The sequence below is a fragment of the Talpa occidentalis genome, unplaced genomic scaffold, assembly GCF_014898055.3.
Source record: "Talpa occidentalis isolate TD23 unplaced genomic scaffold, MPIMG_talOcc4v2.1 talOcc4.6, whole genome shotgun sequence".
Taxonomy (NCBI): domain Eukaryota; kingdom Metazoa; phylum Chordata; class Mammalia; order Eulipotyphla; family Talpidae; genus Talpa; species Talpa occidentalis.
Genome location: NW_023604972.1, coordinates 49,517,885 through 49,539,822, shown reverse-complemented (window position 1 = coordinate 49,539,822; position 21,938 = coordinate 49,517,885). Strand labels below are relative to the sequence as shown.

Sequence of the window (21,938 nt, the reverse complement as noted above, 5' to 3'; positions counted from 1 at the left end):
CAATAATTGTTCTATTTCTTTGAAGAATGCCATTGAGATTTTGATTGGAATAGCATTGAATCTGTATATTGCTTTTGGTAGGATGGTAAGGCCCTAATTTTATAATGTAAAATACTAAGGACCACAGAGAGTCTAAGTGACATGCCTAAGGTCTCATAATTCTTAAAAATATCATCATGCAATAAAGTAGAGAAATTTACTAGACTCTTTCCTTCTTGCATAGAACTTAAAAGTAATTGGTATAATGTCTTTTTAAGTGAGTTAAAGTCCTAGTCTGTCACTTATTATCTGTGACTGGCCAAAGTCACTTAATTCTAATGCGAAGTTACTGTTCCTTCATCTGTAAAATGCTAATAATGATACTAATCTTACAGGGTCTTTGTGAGGATTAATAAGATAATGAATGTTGGAGTGTTTAGTAGATGGCAGCATATTATACTAGTAAATAGGTATTTTATAACTCTGTTTGAGTATAAGGTTTCTATTGGAATATTTTTTTCCCAAATTACTGAGTCACAAATAGCAACTTATTTCTGGTGACCCAATAGACTTCTAGACAAGTTCATGGTTTTTATGCAGAAGGGTATATATCATTTAGATAAGGTTCCAGGAAAAAGACTAATTAATACAAAGTAAAAATCAAAATCAACAAGCAACTATAAACTAGAGACACACTACTGCGGAGGTGGGGCCAGGGAGAGGAAGGATTAGGGTCAAAATAAGGGGGGGTGCAATTGTATGGGGAATATAACCAAAATGAAAATGCATACATTGTGCAAAAATGAAAAAATGATGTAAGAATTATATAAAATAAAATATTAAAAAGGGTATATATCATTTAGAGATGAAATATTATAAATATGTCTGACTGATGTCAGACATTTCAAACAAAGAACAATTAGATATTGCATCGCTGACAATGCTAAAATGAAAATTTTAGGACTCATGATGCAGGAGTTTGCTGTGAGAGAGAAACAGCATATAATAAAGTAGAGGAATTTACTAGACTCTATGATACAGAGGCAGACAGAAACCTTGAAGGCTAAACCTTGAATTGTCTTTCTGTAGGCATGTACACATGTATCCACCTGTTGGTCACCACCATCCACATCCATGCATCCTGTATATCTCAGTCACATTTTCTGCCATCTCTTTCCTTTTGGAAAAGCCCACCTCTCTTGAATGAAGCTGAAAATGCCTGATTCTTTCTAAAATTTTTTTACATCATTGTTCATTTTTAAACAATATTTGCTTCCCCCCACCCCCTCAGGTGTAGTAGTCCCCATAGAATTTCCTTCACCAGGGCCTCCCCTGGTGGCGCAGTGGTTGAGCGCTGGGCTGCGAAGCTGCCTGCAGCCTCTGCAGCGCTGGTTTGATCCCTGGCCATGGCAAGAGTCCAGCATGGTGCACAGACCTCTCCTGCCACGCCCGCTGCACCCCTCAGCAGTACACTTCGTTGGCCTGCCTGTTCTGTTCCCTGCTCTGACTCTGGTGGATTCTCTCACCCTCTGGAGCTTCTGATTTTACCCAGTGCTTTTATAAATAAATAAATAAATCTTAAAAAAAAAAAATTTCCTTCACCAATGCACCCGTGCACCATCACCTCAGTCGCCTGTGCTCCTCCCTCCCTCTGATCCCTCTCCCTCCTTCTCTCCTACAGTAAATCTTGATTTATAATTGTCTGTTTTTGCTTTGTTGTGTTTTGTGCTGTTATTATTTTTTTACACTGATGTCTTATTTGGTTCCACTATATTCCCACTATAAGTGAAACCATCCAGTATTTTTCTTTATCGTTCTGGCTTATTTCACTGAGCATAATTCCTTCTAGCTCCATCCACATTGCTGCGAAGGTATGAGTTTATCTTTTTTGATTGCTGAATAATACTCCATCATGTATATGTACCACATTTTCTTGATCTAGTCATCTATTTTTGGGCATGAAAATGCCTGATTCTTATATTCTCCTTATATTTGCAGCTAATGTGGCCATGTGACCCAGTTCTGTCCAATGTCATGTAAGAGAAGTTTGCTAGGGTGCATTTGGGAAAAATTTTTCTCTCTGTTAGAGAGTCTTAGATGAGAAGGCCATTTTATTTTTCCCTCTTCCTGCTTTGTATGTGGACATGATATTTGGTATTTTTTGCAGTCACCTTACCATCATGAAACTCCCAACCAGAGGATGATGTTCCAGTGTGTTGTGTATGTAAAAGGATGGAAAGAATCTGGGACTTGGATAATATCACTGAGCTGTTGGGCCAGCTCTTGAATTGTATGCTGTCAGACTTATTGCTTGAAATGATTATGTCTTTTTATTTATTTATTTATTTATTTATTTATTTCAAAGATATATCTTTTTCCGTTCATCCATTTATTTATTTATTTTTTAAAGATTTATTTATTTATACAAGCACTGGGTACAGTCAGAAGTGCGGGAGGGTGAGAGAATTCACCAGAGCCAGAGCGGGGAGCAGAGCAGGCAGAAGGACTGAAGCACACTGCTGAGGGGAGCAGCGGGCGGCAGGAGAGGTCTGCGCGCCATGTGGCACCCTCCTCCGGTGGCCGGGGAGCAGCCGGGGAGCAGCCGGGGATCGAACCGGCGCTGCAGAGGCTGCGGGCAGCTTCGCAACCCAGCGCTCAACCGCTGCGCCACCGGGGAGGCCCTATTTATTTATTTTTTTAATAGAGGCATGTTTTATTTATTTATTTGTTTGTTGTTTATACATGCACTGGGTACAGTCAGAAGCGCGGGAGGGTGAGAGAATTCACCAGAGCCAGAGCGGGGAGCAGAGCAGGCAGAAGGACCGAAGTACACTGCTGAGGGGAGCAGCGGGTGGCAGGAGAGGTCTGCGTGCCGTGCGGGACCCTCTTCTGGTGCCCGGGAGCAGCCGGGGATCGAACCGGCACAACAGAGGCTGTGGGCAGCTTTGCAACCCAGCGCTCAACCGCTGCGCCACCGGGGAGGCCCGATTATGTCTTTTTAAATCACTTTAAGTTGGGCATTGTGTTAATTGCAGTCATGATTATACTAATATATTCTTAATTTACCTTTGCTATTCTTTATCCCAGAAAGAATTTAAGGCACCCACAAACCAGTATGATTAAAGAAATTTGAAATGGGTGAAAAATGATGGATAATAAATAGAGAATAGGAAAGATGGAATGAGGGCTGATGTTAATGAATAAAAGGTGTGCCATAAAATCTATATTATTCCTAGGTAAAAGCTAAAATTTTATGTTGTGGTAAAAGAAACACTGTTAGGGAACAATATTCAGTAGTTTCCTTTAAAAGTTTCATTAGTGAGGAAGTAAGTACAAGTACCCATGGGAAGGGGATCCTTCTCCTTCTTTTGAGTGTTAAGATTTTAGTGTGGGCTATGATATCAATTGGACAAAAGCTCAGGTGTACTAAGGAGGGAGCTGATTGAATGATGTTAAGTGATTTGAGTGGGTTAATCTACTCATGATGATCAATTTTTTAAATATCAGAATGAATACTTTAAAAAGTTACATTAAAATGGGCCTCCCCGGTGGCGCAGCGGTTGAGCGCTGGGTTGCGAAGCTGCCTGCAGCCTCTGCAGCGCTGGTTCTATCCCCGGCTGCTCCCTGGCCACCGGAGGAGAGTCCCACATGGCTCGCAGACCTCTCCTGCCGCCCGCTGCTCCCCTCAGCAGTGTACTTAGGTCCTTCTGCCTGCTCTGCTCCCCGCTCTAGCTCTGGTGAATTCTCTTACCCTCCCGCGCTTCTGACTGTACCCAGTGCTTGTATGTATAAATAAATAAATAAATCTTTAAAAATAAATAAATAAAAAGTTACACTAAAAAAAAAAAAAGATTTTAGTGTGGGAAGTCAAGAAACCCAATGAACATAGAGAGTGAGACCCTAAGTTGCCACTATCAGCTTGTGGTGAGACCCTGCTGGCCACTCTGTCAGAAAGAGAATAAGAAGTCAGAGCTGTGGACAATGGAGATTAGAAATAAGTCCTTGGATCTTCATTTTATGGCAAAACATGGAAATTTACAATGGCAAGAACTGGATATAATAAATTCCAACCTAAAAAATGGGGGCAATAGTAGAATAAATATTGGTTTATTCATTCAATGAAATGATATGAAGCTTACACTTATTTGTATACTTCTACCTATGTTTAAAATTTCAAACAACAATAACATGCTCCTGTCTAGGGTGGCAAAGCTGTTTCTCAGTCTAGTGGAAACACGCTCTCTCCCCAGAAAAGGGACACCAAGCATCCTATCAGTGTATCTGCTTCTTCTTTTTTTTTTTTAATATTAAATTTTATTTTTATATTCCCCCATACAATTGCAAACGCCCCATTCTGACCCCAATCCTTCCCCTCCCGCCCCCCACCCCCCCAAAAGTGTCTCTGGTTCATAGTTTTTTGTTGATTTTGATTTTCACTTTCTTATATTCATTTTCCTGGTCCCTTATTTAAGTTTTCTAGATTCCTGCTATGAGTGAGACCATCCGGTATTTTCCTTTTTCTTTTTGGCTTATTTCGCTGAGCATGATCCCTTCCAGCGCCATCCATGTTGCTGCAAATTGCATGTGTTTATCTTTTTTGAATGCTGAGTAATATTCCATGGTATATATGTACCACATCTTCTTGATCCAGTCATCTATTTTTGGGCATTTGGGTTGTTTCCAAAGCTTAGCTATTGTAAACAGTGCTGCTATAAACATAGGAGTGCAGGTGCTCTTTGGAATTGATGTTTCTGTGTCCTTTGGGTAAATACCTAGGAGTGGAATTGCTGGATCATATGGAAGCTCTATGTTTAGTAGGTCCAGAAATCTCCACACAGCTCTCCATAGTGGTTGGACCAGTTTGCACTCCCACCAACAGTGCACAAGAGTTCCTTTTTCTCCACATCCTCGCCAACATTTGTTGTTGCTAGTTTTTTAATATGTGCCATTCTCACTGGTGTGAGATGGTATCTCATGGTAGTTTTGATTTGCATTTCCCTGATTACAAGTGATGTTGAACATTTTTTCATATGTCTGTTGGCCATTTGCATTTCCTCTTCAGAGAAGTTTCTTTTTAGCTCTTCTGCCCATTTTTTGACTGGATTATTTTCTTTGTTGTTGCTGAGTCTCATCAGCTCTTTGCAGATTTTTGTGATCAGTCCTTTATCATTAGTGTTGGGTGCAAAAATGTTCTCCCAGTTGGTGGGGTTTCTCTTTGTTTTTGTTATTGTCTCTTTTGCTGTGCAGAAGCTCTTTAATTTGATGTAGTCCCAGCTGTTTATCTTTCTCTTCACTATCACTGCTTTGGGTGATGTGTCTGTAAAGATGTCTTTGATGTGCAAATCCCGTAGTGTTTCGCCTATATTTCCTTCTATGTATTTTATGGTTTCAGGTCTTATGTCTAGTTCTTTAATCCATTTTGAGTTGATTTTTGTGTATGGTGCGAGGTAGTGGTCAAGCTTCATTCTTTTGCATGTAGCGACCCAGTTTTCCCAGCACCATTTATTGAACAAACTTTCTTTGCTCCAATGCATAGTCTTTGCTCCTTTGTGAAAGATTAGTTGACCATAAATCTGTGGGTTATTTCTGGATTTTCTATTCGATTCCATTGGTCTGTATGTCTGTTCTTGTTCCAATACCATGCAGTTTTGATGATTATGGCTTTGTAGTATAGTTTGAAGTCTGGGAGTGTGATGCCTCCATTTCTTTTTTTTTTTCAGTAGAGCTTTGGCTATTCGGGGTTTTTGGTGATTCCATATGAATTTCATCAATAATTGTTCTATTTCTTTGAAGAATGCCATTGAGATTTTGATTGGAATAGCATTGAATCTGTATATTGCTTTTGGTAGGATGGCCATTTTAATAATGTTTATTCTTCCAATCCATGAGCAGGGGATGTCTTTCCATTTCTTTGTGTCTTCTTCTATTTCTTTTAACAGTGTTTTATAGTTTTCTTTGTATAGGTCCTTTACCTCTTTTGTTAGATTTATTCCCAAATATTTGATTTTTTTTGTTTCGATAATAAAAGGGGTGGTTTTTTTGATTTCTTCTTCTTCAGATTTATTGTTTGTGTATAGGAAGGCTACTGACTTTTGCGTGTTGATTTTGTATCCTGCCACTTTACTGAATTGATTGATGAGCTGAATTAGTTTTTCTGTGGAGATTTTGGGGTTCTCTATGTATATTATCATATCATCTGCAAATAGTGATAGTTTGACTTCTTCTTTTCCTATTTGGATTCCTTGGATGTCTTTCTCTTGTCTTATTGCTCTGGCTAGAACTTCCAGTATTATATTGAAAAGCAGTGGTGAGAGTGGACATCCTTGTCTTGTTCCAGATCTTAATGGAATTGCTTTCAGCTTTTCACCATTGAGAATGATACTGGCTGTTGGCTTGTCATAGATGGCCTTTATGATGTTGAGGTATGTTCCTTGTATCCCAAGAATTTCAAGGGCTTTTATCATGAATGGGTGTTGCACTTTGTCGAAAGCTTTCTCAGCATCTATTGATATTATCATATGGTTTTTATATTTCTTTTTGTTGATGTGTTGGATAACGTTGATTGATTTTCGGATGTTAAACCATCCTTGTGCCCCTGGAATGAATCCAACTTGGTCGTGGTGAATTATCTTATGGATACATTGTTGGATTCTGAAAGCTAAAATTTTATTGAGGATTTTTGCATCAGTGTTCATTAGGGAGATTGGCCTATAGTTTTTCCTTTTTGTGTTGTCCTTATTCGGTTTTGGTATTAGTGTAATATTGGCTTCATAGAACGTGTTTGGTATTGTCCCTTCCTTCTCAATTTTTTGGAAGAGTTTGTGAAGGATAGGCACTAATTCGTCTCTGAATGTTTGGTAGAATTCATTTGTAAATCCATCAGGTCCTGGGCTTTTGTTTTTGGGGAGGTTTTTAATTACCATTTCAATTTCGCTGCTTGTAATTGGTCTGTTTAGGTGTTCTATTTCTTCTTTATCTAGCTTTGGGTGATTGTATAGTTGTAGGAATTTGTCCATCTCCTCTAGATTGTTAAACTTGTTTCCATATAACTGTTCATAGTAGTTACTGATTATTCTTTGGATTTCTGCTGTGTCCGTTGTGATTTCTCCTCTTTCATTTATGATCCTGTGTATTTGTGCTTTCTCCCTTTTTTCCTTTGTGAGCCTGGCTAGGGGTTTGTCTATTTTATTGATTTTTTCAAAGAACCAGCTCTTGGTTTCATTGATCTTTTGGATTGTTTTTTTAGTTTCAATTTCATTTATTTCTGCTTTGGTTTTTATTATTTCTTTTCTTCTACTGGTTTTGGGGTTTTTTTGTTGTTCTTTTTCTAGATCTTTGAGCTTCGAGATTAGGTTGTTTCTTTGAGTTCTTTCTTGTTTTTTGATGTGAGCTTCTATTGCTATATATTTTCCTCTTATTACTGCTTTTGCTGCATCCCATACATTTAGGATATTGGTGTCCTCCTTGTCATTCAATTCAAAGAATTTTTTAATTTCTTCTTTGATCTCCTCGTTAGTCCAGTGGTCTTCCAGTAGTGTGGCTTTTAATCTCCATGAGGTAGGATAGTTCCTTGCCTTCTTTTTATGATTTATTTCTAGTTTGATGCCTTCGTGGTCAGAAAAGATGGTTGGTATGATTTCAATCTTGGTGTATCTGTTGATGTTTGTCTTGTGCCCCAGTATGTGATCGATCCTGGAGAATGATCCGTGTGCGCTTGAGAAAAATGTGTACTCCATTTTTTTTGGGTTTAGTGTTCTATAGATGTCTGTTAAGCCCAAATGCTCTAGGTCCTTATTTAGAGCTTTAGTTTCTTTACTTATTTTTTGTCTTGTTGATCTATCCATTGTTGATAGTGGTGTGTTGAAGTCTCCCACTACGTATGTGTTTTCTCTGATGTCTGTTTTCAGAGAGGACAACAGTTGTCTGATATATTTTGGTGCTCTTTCGTTTGGTGAGTATATGTTAATGAGTGTTATTTCTTCTTGAAGTATTGTCCCCTTAATCATAATGTAGTGACCATTGGGGTCTCTTTTTATTTTTTTGAGTTTGAAGTCTGTTTTATCTGATATAAGTATAGCTGTTCCTGCTTTCTTTTTTGGCCCATTTGCTTGTAGGATTGTTTTCCATCCTTTGACTTTGAGCCTATTTTTATCTTTTGTAGCTAAATGTGTTTCCTGGAGACAGCAAAAGGTTGGGTTTTGTTTCTTAATCCAGGCTGCAACTCTGTGTCTTTTTATTGAAGAGTTTAGTCCATTTACATTTAGAGTTAATATTGATATGTTAGCATCTGTATTTGCCATTATGTTTGTCTTTCCTTTGATTTTATTTATTTATTCTTTTAATAACTTTTTTTTTTTTTTTTGGTCTTCTTTCGTTGTTATTCGTCCCTCTGAGGTTCTGGCTTTAGGATTCCTTGTAGTATTTTTTGGAGTGGGGGTTTAGTCGCAATGAAATTCCGGAGTTTCTCTTTGTCTGGGAAGGTCCATATTCTTTCTTCATGGAGGAAAGAGAGCTTTGCGGGATAGAGTATTCTTGGTTGGCATCTGTTTTCTTGGAGTCTGTTGACTATGTCCCTCCACTCTCTCCTTGCCCGTAGTGTTTCTTCGGAGAAGTCTGATGTCAGCCTGATTGGCTTTCCTTTGAATGTTATCTGTTTCTTCCCTCTTGTCAGCTTCATTATTTTTTCCTTGTCCTGGATTCTTGGGAGCTTTACTATTATGTGTCTTGCTGTGTTTTTCCTTTCGTCGTGGAAGTTTGGTATTCTTCTTGCTTCTTGTATATCAATTTTCAGCTCCTTCTTCGCATTTGGGAAGTTCTCTTCAATTATATCCATGAATATTTTCTCTGTTCCTACATCTCTCTCCTCTCCTTCTGGAATTCCTATAACTCTTATATTTCCTTTCCTCATGGAGTCAGATAGTTCCCTAAGTCTTTCTTCATTCTTTTTCCTTTGTACTTCTCTTTCCTTTTCTGTTTTGGTTCTTTTTATTTCTGTGTCTTCAAGATTACTTATTCGTTCTTCCATTTCATCTATTCTGCTTTCATTGCTTTTCCCAGAGTTCTTTAGTTCCTCCATTAATTCTTTGATCTCCTGCATTTCTCTTACTTCCCTCTTTAGGGACTCAATTTCCTTCTTTTGATCTATCACTTTTTTAATCATGGCAATTTTAAATTCTCTTTCTGGAAGGCTCAGAAGTTCTTCCAAGTTGCTGTCGTTGCAATCTGGGGAGTGGTTTTCTTTTTGTGGTGTGCTTCTTTCCTGAGGAGTTGTTAGGTTGCGTGTGGTTCTTCTACTCCCTACTGTCTGTTTTGTAATTTGTCGTATGCGTTGGGACACTGTGTTGCTCGGACTGACTGGCATCTTGGGTGAACTTCTCCGCTCCCCTCTGGCTCTTCCAGGAGCCATCTCTGTCTTCTGGGGGAGCTTTCTGCTGGTTTTAGGCAGTTTTTACTGAAGAAATGTCCCTGTTCTCAAATGGCGAAGTGGGATGCAGTCCCTGTGCCTCCGGTTTCAGGCACACTCTTCTGCGCCCCCGGTCTGCCCCGGACGTGGGTGCCTGCTCCCTCTGTGGGCTCAGACTGCTGGTCGGAAGGGGCCTGGCGTGGAATAACTTCCCGGCTGGCCACTGGGTCCTCCAGAAGCCTTCTGCCCTTTTCAAGCAGTCTTAAGAAATTTCCTGTTTTATGGGGTGTTAGTGACTTTTTTTTCCTGGTCACTAGGTGGCGCCAGAGATCTCTCCTATTGTCCTTGGGGGGCTGTTTTTCGCCTCCCCCAACCCGGCAGCCCGGGCTGTGTGCGCGTCTCCCGGGGTCTTTGTTCTTCTCTAATGGCGCCCGGAGCCGTTCGCTCACCGCCGCGGCGGATCCTGCAGGGTTCGTCTCAGCTCCCGTTCACGGGGTGTGGTGGCTGCACTAGTTCCTTTCCACTCACAGTCCCGCTTGCTGCGTCGTTTGTTTTTGTTGGCCGTTTTCGTTTGTTGTTTTCCTCCTCTCTGCCGGTCGGAGAGTGCCGCCTCTGTGGGCGGGGGAGGGGAGCAGGGTTCTGCGCTTTCCTCCCTTCTAGTCCTCTTTTATGGCCACTTTCTTCTTCGGGTAATTTGCTGGAGTCACCCGTTTATCTTCCGTGTCCCAGTTCTCACTGGGACCTGCCGCTTTTCCTCCCTTTTAACTTTTTTTAATGGGAGATCTTACTCGCAGCGTCTCCTCGCCGCCATGTTGCTCCGCCCACCCAGTGTATCTGCTTCTAAGGAGTGTTTTGTCCACTTGTCTGCTTTATTGGATGGAGCTTACAAAACATCTGGGGTTTGGGACACATTTTTATCCTTCGTTTTGAGGGATGTTCAAACCTTTTTTAAGTCAGCCTGTATCTCAACATGATATTCTATCTAAAAACTTCATCATAAAGTTCATCATATCTACATACCTGACATAAAATAAGGAATAGATGGAAAAATGTATAAAACAAATAAAGAAAAATATATGTATAACCACTACAATCTTCATTTATATGACTGGTCATAATATTAGAGTGGGTATTTTCTGGTCTACACCCCACTTCTTGTATGCATGAAATAAATAAATCTTAAAAAAATTAGAGTGGGTATTTATAACTTATTTTTTCTACTATCCATTCCACATTACCTTTGCCCTAAGCCAAAATCTCAGCGGATTGTGTTTTTTTTAACCTAGTGGGTAACCTAAACTTCCACTCTTACTGTTCTTAAGTGAATCTTTGATAGTCCTGAGCATATTAATTATTAATATGCTCTATTAATTTTTATCATTTCGTAGGGTTGTAATAGGTACTACTATTTCATATTGTATATTTCCTTCTCAAGAGCCACCATGGTGAACCACCATTGCCTGTTTCTGATTCCAGAGCCCAACAGGTCTGTATTTTTAGCCCTTGCTTTCACTACATTGTCTTTCTTTGGGTCATAAATATTCTTATTTTATTTTCAAGTGACTATTTCACTATCACTATACCTGTGAAATATTTAAAATTTATGCTTACTGCACTTTTGGAAAGGAGGTAGGGGGGGATTAATTCTACTACATTGACATACTGTGGTGCCCTGCTCTCCTCCTTGTCCATGTCCATCCCACATGTTGGGAATGTGGGCTACCAGAGTCACACACCTGTGTCCTTCACTGCTATTAAATAACCACTTAAGGGCCTCCCTTGGGGGCGCAGCGGTTGAGTGCTGAGCTGCAAAGCTGCCCACAGCCTCTGCAACGCTGGAGGGTCCCACATGGCATGACAGACCTCTCCTGCCTTGCCCGCTGCTCCCCTCAGCAGTATATTTCGTCAGTCTGTCTGTTTTGTTCCCCCTCTGGCTCCGGTGAATTCTCTCATCCTCCTGCACTTCTGACTGTACACAGTGCTTGTATAAATAAATAAAGAAATCTTTTAAAAAAAAAAATAACCACTTCAGGGACTTGCTTTATCCATGTATTGTCTCCTTTTGGCTGATGTGGGTGTACGAAAGCCTATCTCCTTGCCTCAATTTGGAACTACCTAGAAGCTCCATTCCAGTTCCAGAGCTCTACATAGCATTGGTTGATATCTTAGTTGCAACTGCACTGCAGTCAGCTCTTCCCTCTGTGTAGTCCTGCCTTCATTACTTCCTTACAGGTGAAGTATCTCTCCAGTGTCTTTTCTACATGATTATTTGGGAGACCAATCTAAGGCAGAGTGGAGGTTCACCAGAAGAATTTTTCAATAGCCTGCTGAAGACATATGTGCTTTTACTGGCATGGCAGATGTCTATTTTATTTTTTCCTTGCAAGTCTTCTCTTTTTTTGGAACTGTTCTTTCTTTTGGAAATGGTCATTCCCTGTCACATCGTTTATTATAGGTTCTGCCATATTCTTATGTGACCCTACTTTTTACAGTTCCTCTTTTGGATGAATCTGGTTCAAACTGAAACTTTTTTTTAAGTATTTTTTAAAGATTTATTTATTTATGCATACAATAACTGGGGTACAGGCCAGAGGTTCAGGGGGTTAAAGGATTCACCAGAGACAGAGTGGGAGGCAGAACAGGCAGACTGACCTAAATACCCTTCTGAGGGGAGCAGCAGGCGAGACAGGAGAGGTCTGTATTTAATTCCCCTGGTGGGCTGGGGGATCCTCCTGCTGCAGAGGTTGTGAATAGCTTCACAGTGCTATGCTAAACCCCTTGTGCTGCCAGGCAGGCCCTCAAACTGAAACTTCTGTTTTACCGCAACCAAGCATTCTAAACCAGTTCACCAGGATAAAGCATTGTTTTACAAACAAGCAAATTAAAATACTGTTTTGTTTTTTTTTTGTTGCAGTCCAGCAAAGGTTGGGTTTTAAACATGTTTAAGATGAGTTATAGAGCCTCCCTGGTGGCGCAGTGGCTGAGCGCTGGGCTGCGAAGCTGCCCACAGCCTCTGCCCCACCGGTTCGATCCCTGGCCACGGGAGAGGGTCCCACATGGAGCGACAGACCTCTCCTGCCACGCCCGCTGCTCCCCTCAGCAGTGTATTTCGTCAGTCTGCCTGTTCTGTTCCCCACTCTGTCTCTGGTAAATCCTCTCACCCTCCCGCGCTTCTGACTGTACCCAGTGCTTGTATAAATAAAAATAAATAAATCTTTTTTTAAAAAAAGAGGAGTTATAAAATATTATATAAATAGATGATTCTATTTTCCTTTACATGAAAATTAGCACCTGATTATTAACAGAAAGCTTTGAAAGTAAGAGAGAGGGAAAAAATTTCATAATCCCAGTGCGCACAAATAATTACTGTTTATTACTAATTTTTGTGCTCTTGTCTTATACCTAGGGTTATATGTTTAGGTATAATATTTTCTTCTAGAAAATAGAATCCTACTGATTTAAGTGACTCTAAAATGCCTTTAATATAGTGGGAATGTATTTTATGTCACTAAGTACTACTCTGCCACATACTTTTAAATTGTTGTGTAGCAGTCTACCATATGGTTGTATTATAGCTTTTGAATCAAACCAAAATTAGGGGTGTTTTTAATTATTTCTGTTACCAATAGTGAATGAAGTTTTAAACAATCTTTGAATATAGTTCCCAGAAACATTATTGCTGAATCAAAACATTTATAGACTTTAAGGCCTTTGATATGAATAACTGTATTGATTTCTAAAATGATTGTATCATCTTATGTAGTTACCAAATGAGTATGAGAGTGCACTTTTTTTATGTTGGGTTTTTTTTCTTAAAGGATTTTGTCAGTTTGACAGATAAAATGGTGCTTTCTTTAATTCATATTTATTATTTACCAATGGATGAAATATTTTCATGTTTATTATCCCTACTTGTGTGTGTTTAAAAAAGTATGTATTTACAAACACATACAGACACACATACACATTTAGTATGAATGTTTGTGTATATAAGTATGTAAATTGCCTATTATATTTTTTGCCTCAATTTTTCTTGGCATTTTAAATTTTTCTATAATGTATAATATCAACATTTTTTCCAGTTTGTCATTTGCTTTTTAATTTTGTTCATGGGATCTTTTGATGTATTCAGTCAAAGTTACCAATTATTTCTTCTGTGATTTTTGTTATGCTTGGAAAGCCTTCCTCAACCCTAGGGAAGAGGAATGTTGGTGGGAGGAGGGGTCATACGTAGAGGGAGGCAAAAGGGAGTAGATAGAAAAAGGCTGATTAAGCCTGCAGCAAACTCCAGCATCCTGACAAAAGCCCAGGAATTGTGTCTTCTACTTCCTCATTTTACAGATGAAGGAGCAGAAGTCCGGGGAGAACAAGAAATAAGATTAAAGTAGCATATTACAAATTCTGCTAATAACAGCATTATCCATAAAGAGATTTAATACATTTTTGTGGAAATTAATTAATTTAGTATTGGTGAAAGGAAAAACATCCCTTTTGTGTTCTTGCTATATTCCTTACATCGATTACAACATTGAAATAAAGAAATTAAAATGCCCCTGAAAGCTGATTACATCTTTACACATAGAATTGATGGTTCTAATTTTTTTTTATTGATTGTGTAGCATTTTATAAAAGCTGTATGGATGTCATGGTGCTTACCCAAAGCAAACTCATTGCAGCAATCATCATCTATAATTGTTAACAATGCCCATAAATTATACTGGAGCTACTTGAAAGTGAAAAGGAAGAATAGGTTATATAGTATTCAATATATGGTACTTTGTCCTGTTGGCTCAAGGAGTAGAAACAAACTGCAAATATTGGAATATTCCAGAAGCAGCCTGGTATCTATAAGGTGGGATGTATGACTGACAGACTTAACAGAACAACCAGTTAAATTTAAGTTTCAGATAAGCAATGAATAATTGTAGTGAATATGTTTGAAGTAATGCATAAGCATACTTAACTAAAAAAAGCTATTCAATGCTGTGAAGGAGCCAAGAGTAGACAATGGAGAAAGGAAAGTCTCTTCAACAGATGGTGCTGGGGAAACAGGACAGCCACATGCAGAAAAATGAAACTAGACTTTTCACACCATATACAAAAATTAACTCAAAATGGATTAAAGATTGAGATGTTAGACTGGAAACTATAAAATACATAGAAGAAAACATAGACAAAACATTTTACAACATTGGCTTTAGGTATGTCTTTGGGAACTTGACTCCAACAGCAAGGAAAATAAAAACAAAAATAAATGAATAGGAGTACATCAAGCTAAAAAAGCTGCTATACAGTGAAATAAACTACCTTTTTAAAAATATTTATTTTATTTCTTTATGCATATAAGAACTAGGGTGTAGGCCAGAAGTGTGGGCAGGGAGGGGTTGAGAGGATTCACCAGAGACTCAGTGGAGAGCAGAATAGGCAGATCTACTGAAATACACTGTTGAGGGGAGCAGTGGGCAAGACAGGAGAGGTCTGCTGCAGTGACTAGCAATAACTTGATAGTGCTTGCACTTTAACCTGTGGGCCACCAGGGAGGCCCAAAAGAAACTATCTTAAAGTGACACCCAACTGAATGTGAGAAAATATTTGTACATCATACATCTGACAAGAATCTATTCTAAGATCTACAAAGAACTTACACAACTCAACAAAAAGAAAATGGATAACGCAATAAAAAAATGGGCAGAAGACTTAACTAGACACTTCTCCAAAGAAGACATACAGATTGCTAACAGGCACATGAAATAATGTTCAATAATACTCATCATCAGGGAAATGAAAATCAAATCCATAATGAGATACAATCTCATGCCCATGAAAATGGCCATAACAAAAACCTGAAACATCAAATTTTGGGAGGATGTGGAGAAAAAAGGAATGCATACACTGTTGGTGGGAATTCAGATTGGTTCAGCAGTTATGGAAAACAATTTGGAGTTTTCTCAAAAATTAAAAAAATTTTGCCCTGTGATCTAGCAATTCCACTGGATCTACCTAAAGAATGCAAAATCATCAATTCAAAGTGATGCACTCCTATGTTTACTGCAACACTATTTACAATAAACAAATTATAGAAACAACCTAAGTGCCCAATAACAGAGCAGATGTGGTGAATAAGGGATGGAATATTAGTCAGCTATAAAAAATGAATTCTTGCCATTTGTGACAACATGGATGGAACTGGAGGTGATTATGTTAAGTGAAATAAGTCAGAAGGAGAAATACAAATACTGGATGATTTCACTTATATGTGGAATATAGAGAAACCAAGCCAAATCAAACCAAACCAAACCAAAATGAAAACCAAAACCAAAGGAAATAACAGAACCAAAATAAAATAAACCCTAGAAATATGACTGAATATTTGAGGCTACTAGAAGGGGAGGGAAAGAAGAGGTGGGAACAAAGGAGGAGGGGGCACAATGGCTTATCTGGAGATGAGAACTTATACCTTATAAATATAAAGTGTTGTAAGCCAATGGTGCCTCAATAAAGGAACAAGTAATTATTTCTGTTTTCTGAAATTCAAATTTAATGAGAGATCTTCCATTTCACCTGGCAATCCTCGTGAGAGGGACCTTTTATTAAACATACTGAAATACTAACCTATTGCATATTTTGTGTGAGGCTGGTTCTTTATCACTCCAGTTACATTAGTTGAATAAACAAGGTATTTTCAAGGAAAAGTTCACCAAGAATCTCACATTGATGTGAACATTACCAATAAGAAGCAAAGATAACTGTGTTAGTTACCTAAGGCTGTCATAACAAACTTCTACAAACTGATGACTAAAAACAACAGAAATTGACATGTTGCAGGAATCTGGAAGTCTGAAATTAAGGTGTCATTAGGACTATTATATGCTCCCTCTGAATCTGTAGGGCAATCTTTACTTGCCTCTTTCTAGTTTCTGGTGGCTTGCTGATAATACTTGTGTTTTCTTAGTTTTATAGGACTGGCTTTCCCACAAATGTTCAGATAAGTTTTGTCCAAGATGTCCAGAGCAGGCTTTTCACCAATACGTGTGAACTGTAGTCCTATGGGTCTTGGGAGACACAGTTATCAGATTCTTAGATTTGGGTCATCTCTAGAATTAGCCTTTAATTAGAGAAACATGTCTTTAGGCAGGGTAAAACACACAGAACATCTGGTTTTGTCTTATGAAGTCATCTCCTATACCTTTTCTGGTACCACTGAAGCCTTCTGTTTGTCAACATCATCCAACCTACGTTCAGAGCTAGTCTTCACTGAGCAGGACACATGTGGTCTCAAGTCCCTCACTCCTTGCTTAGTCATTTCCTAAAGTTGAAGTTTGGTGCACTTGAAGGCTTCTGTCTCACTCCCTGACTCTGTTGTCAGTCAACCTGAGTTTCACACTCCAGTCACCCACTGGCTCTTACATTCTTCCTGTGCCACGTCCTCTCCATCCCTGTGTGCACCAATGACCTGTCCTGATGTCAGTTCTGGTGCCCACTGACTTGACTTGTTCTTGCCAAACCTTCTTTCAAGAGTCAGAACCCTGCCTCTATTTCCAGGACAGCAAACATAGGTTCTTCTTTAATATATTTTTTAAAGATTTATTTATTTTATTTATACAAGAACTGGGGTACAGGCCAGATGTGCGGGAGGGTGAGAGGATTCACCAGAGATAGAGCAGGGAACACAACAGGCAGACTGAAGAAATACACTGCTGAAGGGAGCAGCGGGCATGACAGGAGAGGTCTGCATTGCCATGTGGGACCCTTGCCAGCGGCTGGGGATCGAACCGGCGCTGCAGAGGCTGTGGACAGCTTCACAGCGTGGCGCTTCACACCACCTGCGCCACCAGGGGAGGCCCCATAGGTTCTTCTTTGCCTTCTGGAATCTCTTGACCCTGGATTTACAGTTGCTATACCCTACCCATGTGACCAATGCCCTCATCTAGTATTCTCTTGGACTTCCTTATGGACTTTTGTTTTAACCACTGATATTTTTTTCCATTGCGCCCAGCCCATATTCCTTTTCTGACTTTAAGTATATAGGATTGAGATGTCTGAGTGGTATCCTTAATTCCCTTCCTCCCTACCTGCCCTGTGCTGGAAAACCACATCTGTTCGATACTGATTTCTGAACTCTAACAAGATGGACCCACTATTTGAACCATTAGTTTTGTCTTGAAAGTATTTATACATCCTGACACTGAGTTTTCCCAGTTCCTTCCAATTTTGCATTATTTGTTCAGGATTGTGGTAGGGGCAGCTGTAGCACATGCTGAAAGAGCATTTACTAATTAATGAGTGCATGAAACAAAGAGTGAAAAAACCCTGTGAGAGCTGTTAAACAATCCAAAGCTCAGGAGGATATCTGCTTGAGGTTACTCAACAGCAGATAGCAGAAGAGCTGGGATTCAAAAGCAGTTCTGTTGACATTAATGCCCATAGGAAAATGCCAAAAGTGACAGCCAATTGATGTACTGGAAGGAACAATAATAATTTTTTCTCTAGCTAAGGAGTTGATCAACAGTTAAAGAGGAAACATTGATAGGTTTTAACCTTTTGATATGGCTTCTAGTTTCACTGATGATGCTTGGAATGTTGACTGTAAACTATTGTAGAGCTGTAGAGTCTGTGATTATGTTGGAGAAAGGCAGTTGCTTTGTGTCTTACTCAGGCCATATATGATGCTTCCCGATAGTAGTGGAAGTGGAGGGTTCTCTTGAGAGACCCCTGGGGGGAGAAAAGCACCAAATGGGCATTTGAAAATTGATTTGTGATTGTTTATATTGTAATAGGAGACAAAAATGTACTCCCAAACAATGAGCCTGATGTTTCTTGCTAATACATCAGGGTAGATCTGAACCAAGGATATTTTTCTTTTTTTTTTTTAATTTTTTAATTTTTTTAATTTTTTATTTTTTTTATTTATAGAGGCATGTTTTATTTATTTATTTGTTTGTTTGTTTGTTTTGTTTATACATGTACTGGGTACAGTCAGAAGCGCGGGAGGGTGAGAGAATTCACCAGAGCCAGAGCGGGGAGCAGAGCAGGCAGAAGGACCGAAGTACACTGCTGAGGGGAGCAGCGGGCGGCAGGAGAGGTCTGCGCACCATGTGGGACCCTCCTCCGGTGGCAGGGGAGCAGCCGGGGATCGAACCGGTGCCGCAGAGGCCGCAGGCAGCTTCGCAACCCAGTGCTCAACCGCTGCACCACCGGGGAGGCCCAAGGATATTTTCCTTAATGTCTTTAAGGAAGATGTTCATAGGCTCCTACAGATGCCCAGTATTTGAGATACTTTATGCAGAAGTTTTTGATCTGTTGTGGGGTTGTGTGTGTGTGTGCATGTGCGCACATCCTAGATTCTTTTGGCAGCCAGAATTTTGAATGCATACTATGAAATATATAGGATTACAAATAAAATAAATTTTATTGAAATCCAGTTATACAATATAGGATTTGTGCAACAACTGCTGTGATTTTGAAGTTTTATGTGTATACATAATATGGCAAGGAATCATCTATGAAAATTAAAGAAGGAATACATGAGAATTTCTATTAGTGACAAATTTGTGAATACTGCTAGTATTACTGAGGTTTGTGACCTATATTATAATGGAAGGAAACCATTATAATTGGGGGTTTGTGTGGGGAAAAAAGGGAATCCTTTGCAATCCTGTTTCATAAAAGAAAAAAAACTTCTCTTTTGGTAGGAGGACAAACTGATTGTAAAGCAGCCACTACAAACCCAGTCACCCAGTCCTCATTGGTGGCAAAGGGATCTCTAAGGTAATTACTATGTGACAATTGAGCCCAGATTCATCACTTTACCTCTTTATGCATCACTTTCTTCTGTGTCACTGAATGAGATATGCTAGCTCTGTGCGTACCCAAAGGTTAAATGTAGTGATCTATGTCAAATAAAATATGTCACATGCCTTCAAGTCCTTAGAAGCAAAGTCAATATTTAGTAGGTGTAATTCCATCTAGACAGATGTAGGGAAAATTAAATGGGAGAGATTAGTTTTCATTATTCATGATTCTTTCTTTACTCAGTTTTTTTCTCTTTGATACCCTTGCTAATAAATATTGCTTCATGATGGTAATTTCCAGAATCATAGTGAAAAGAGCTGAATTGTATTTATTTCATTAGTAAAATGTGATTTGTTATATTATTATTAATAATTTGAAAATTTTATTGTCAGTTGAAAGATACTAAAAAAAAGGGGGGGTCACCTTCAATCCCTCAACTATTTTTTGAAGCTGCATAAAGTGAGACATGAAAGTCATCCTGTCTTCTGCATCTCTACCCCACAATATAAACAAAATTAATAGTGTGGGTTTAAAAATGTTTTTCAGATGAGCAACAAGAGGGCAGCAAAGTGAAGATGCCAGACTCTCCTCCTCCACACACTTACAGTCAGATTGTACAAGAACAAAACCAATAACTCTTGAAGGAGAAACAGATAATTATGGCACACACTAAGATGCCGCGGACCAGCGCAGCGGTAGACTTGCAGGACTGTCTTAGGATTGAGAAACTGTGAGGATGCTCAAGGAATCGGCGCATAAATGACAGACAGACACATAAATGACAGACAGACACACTTCAAGAGTGAAGATCTGAATGTAATTTGCTCAAAATCATCATACACTTTTATACCTTTTTTAACAATGGATGATTTCATACAATTTAATTCTTTCTCAGCATAAATACTTTGTAAGGCATAAGACATCTACTTCATTATTCATGTGCATGTGATCGCTGTTCCATGACATGGCACAGTAAACAATCTCAAGGTACTGAATCTACACAATCATTTTTGCTTACACCGAACAGCATTCTTTAAGCTAGCTTTTCTTGATTCGTATCCCAAAACCACAATGATCAAAAACATTGATATTTACCTACTGGCACCTTCTACTTTTAGTGATCACGAGCAATATATTCTCTACGTAAGCATTTTGATTTTTATGGTGTTGTCTCATGTGAGAAGTATTATGATTATTATAAAACTACTATTGCCACACACTATTTTCTTTATCATGCATTTCCTGAAACTGATTGTACACATATAAAGAAAAAGCAAAGTAAGTGAAAAAGTAGTATGATTATAGGCAGGTTGCTAAGTTGTTACTATTTCTGAAACAATGTCTATCTGGTTAATGGTTAAACTGCTTTGTAGCTAATTCCACCAGGCTTGTTTGCAGGTGACGCTCTTAGCAGCCTTGTTTCCATCAAAGGAGGGGTGAATTACTGCGGGCTTGTTGCCTAAATTAGGCTTATAGGCATGTAGACCTTGTTTGATCTGAACGCCAAAGTTTATCATGATGAAGCCCCTCGGGGACTGCGCCTGTCTTAGGTCGTCAGGAGTCACAGACATGAGGCTGGCCAGTGCCTTCTTTAGTCTGCTCCCGATCTTACCCGTCATTGACTGTCCAGTCCAGCGCACAGGGGAAGGGGTCTTACTCACTCTGATGTGTCTGAGTGAAAGCCTCCCTCTTTCCAGTAAGTTCACTGGTGTTCAGCGGCAGAGGCTGCCGCACTAAGAGCCACTCCTGGAAGAGGAGGGGGGGTCCCTGCAAATAGTGGAAAGGACCTACGTTTCCAAGCTACCAAGCATGTAGCTTCTGGGGGCGAGTCAACCCCAGTGTCCTAGTAGGTCCTAACACCAGCAAAGTGAAACTGGCAAGTGGCCCTGATGTGGTAGGCCCTGGCAGACCCCATTAGGCTTATAACAGTCTTACTAGCAAAAACTCTACAGGCAAGGAGAGAAAGGAGTAATATGTTTAAAGAGTCAAACACTAAGCAATATGTACTTAGAGTCAAAAACTGCCAGACATGATTGTGCTACCTTTCAAGTCTCTCTTTCAGATGAGGGAGAAATAAAGACCTTCCCAGACAAACAAAAGCTGAGGAGTTTGCAAACACAGACCTCCCCTACAAGAAATGTTGAGGGAGTACACCTATTAAATCAAAGTGAGGAAAGCCCACAAAAATTAAAGAAGGAAATAGACTGAACCAGAAATCTAAAGACAAAATGACAATAGCGTACCTGCATGTATCAACAATCACTCTAATGTTAATGTACTGAACTTGCCAATTAAAAAGTACAGTGAGTCAAGAGTATTTTTTAATTAATATTAGAGAGTTTTCATTATCATTATTGTGGTAAGGTATGCATAACAAAATTTCTATTTTAACTTTTAAAATATGCAATTCAGTGTACAATTTAAGTGTAAAGTTCATTAAATATATTTACAATTTTGTGCAGCCATCACTGCCATTCACCTTCTCAAACTGAAACTCCATACCCACTAACAATAATTATTTCCACTTCCTGTCTTGACAATTGCCATTCTGCTTTCCATCTCTGTGGATTTGAGGACTCTAGGTTACCTCATATAAATAGAATCATAAGGTATTTGTCCTTCTGTGACTCACTTATTTCACTTAGCATAATGTCCTCAAGTTTCATCCATATTATAGCCTGAGTCAGAATTTCCCTCCTTTTTATGGCTGAATAATATTCCATTATCTCACCTCAAAGCCAAAAAGGTACCTATGCGAGGTGAT

General features: G+C 39.2%; 1 long non-coding RNA gene across 1 annotated transcript in view; it reads left to right on the top strand.

Annotated features, from left to right (window-relative positions):
- The window catches only part of LOC119261338 (uncharacterized), a 65,330-nt gene extending 43,834 nt beyond the window's left edge, over positions 1–21,496 (top strand). Inside the window, exons 2-3 of the long non-coding RNA XR_005128979.2 lie at positions 19,075–19,150; positions 19,721–21,496. This is a non-coding gene — a long non-coding RNA (uncharacterized LOC119261338). The remainder of the gene's footprint in view (positions 1–19,074; positions 19,151–19,720) is intronic.
- The last annotated feature ends 442 nt before the right edge of the window (positions 21,497–21,938 follow it).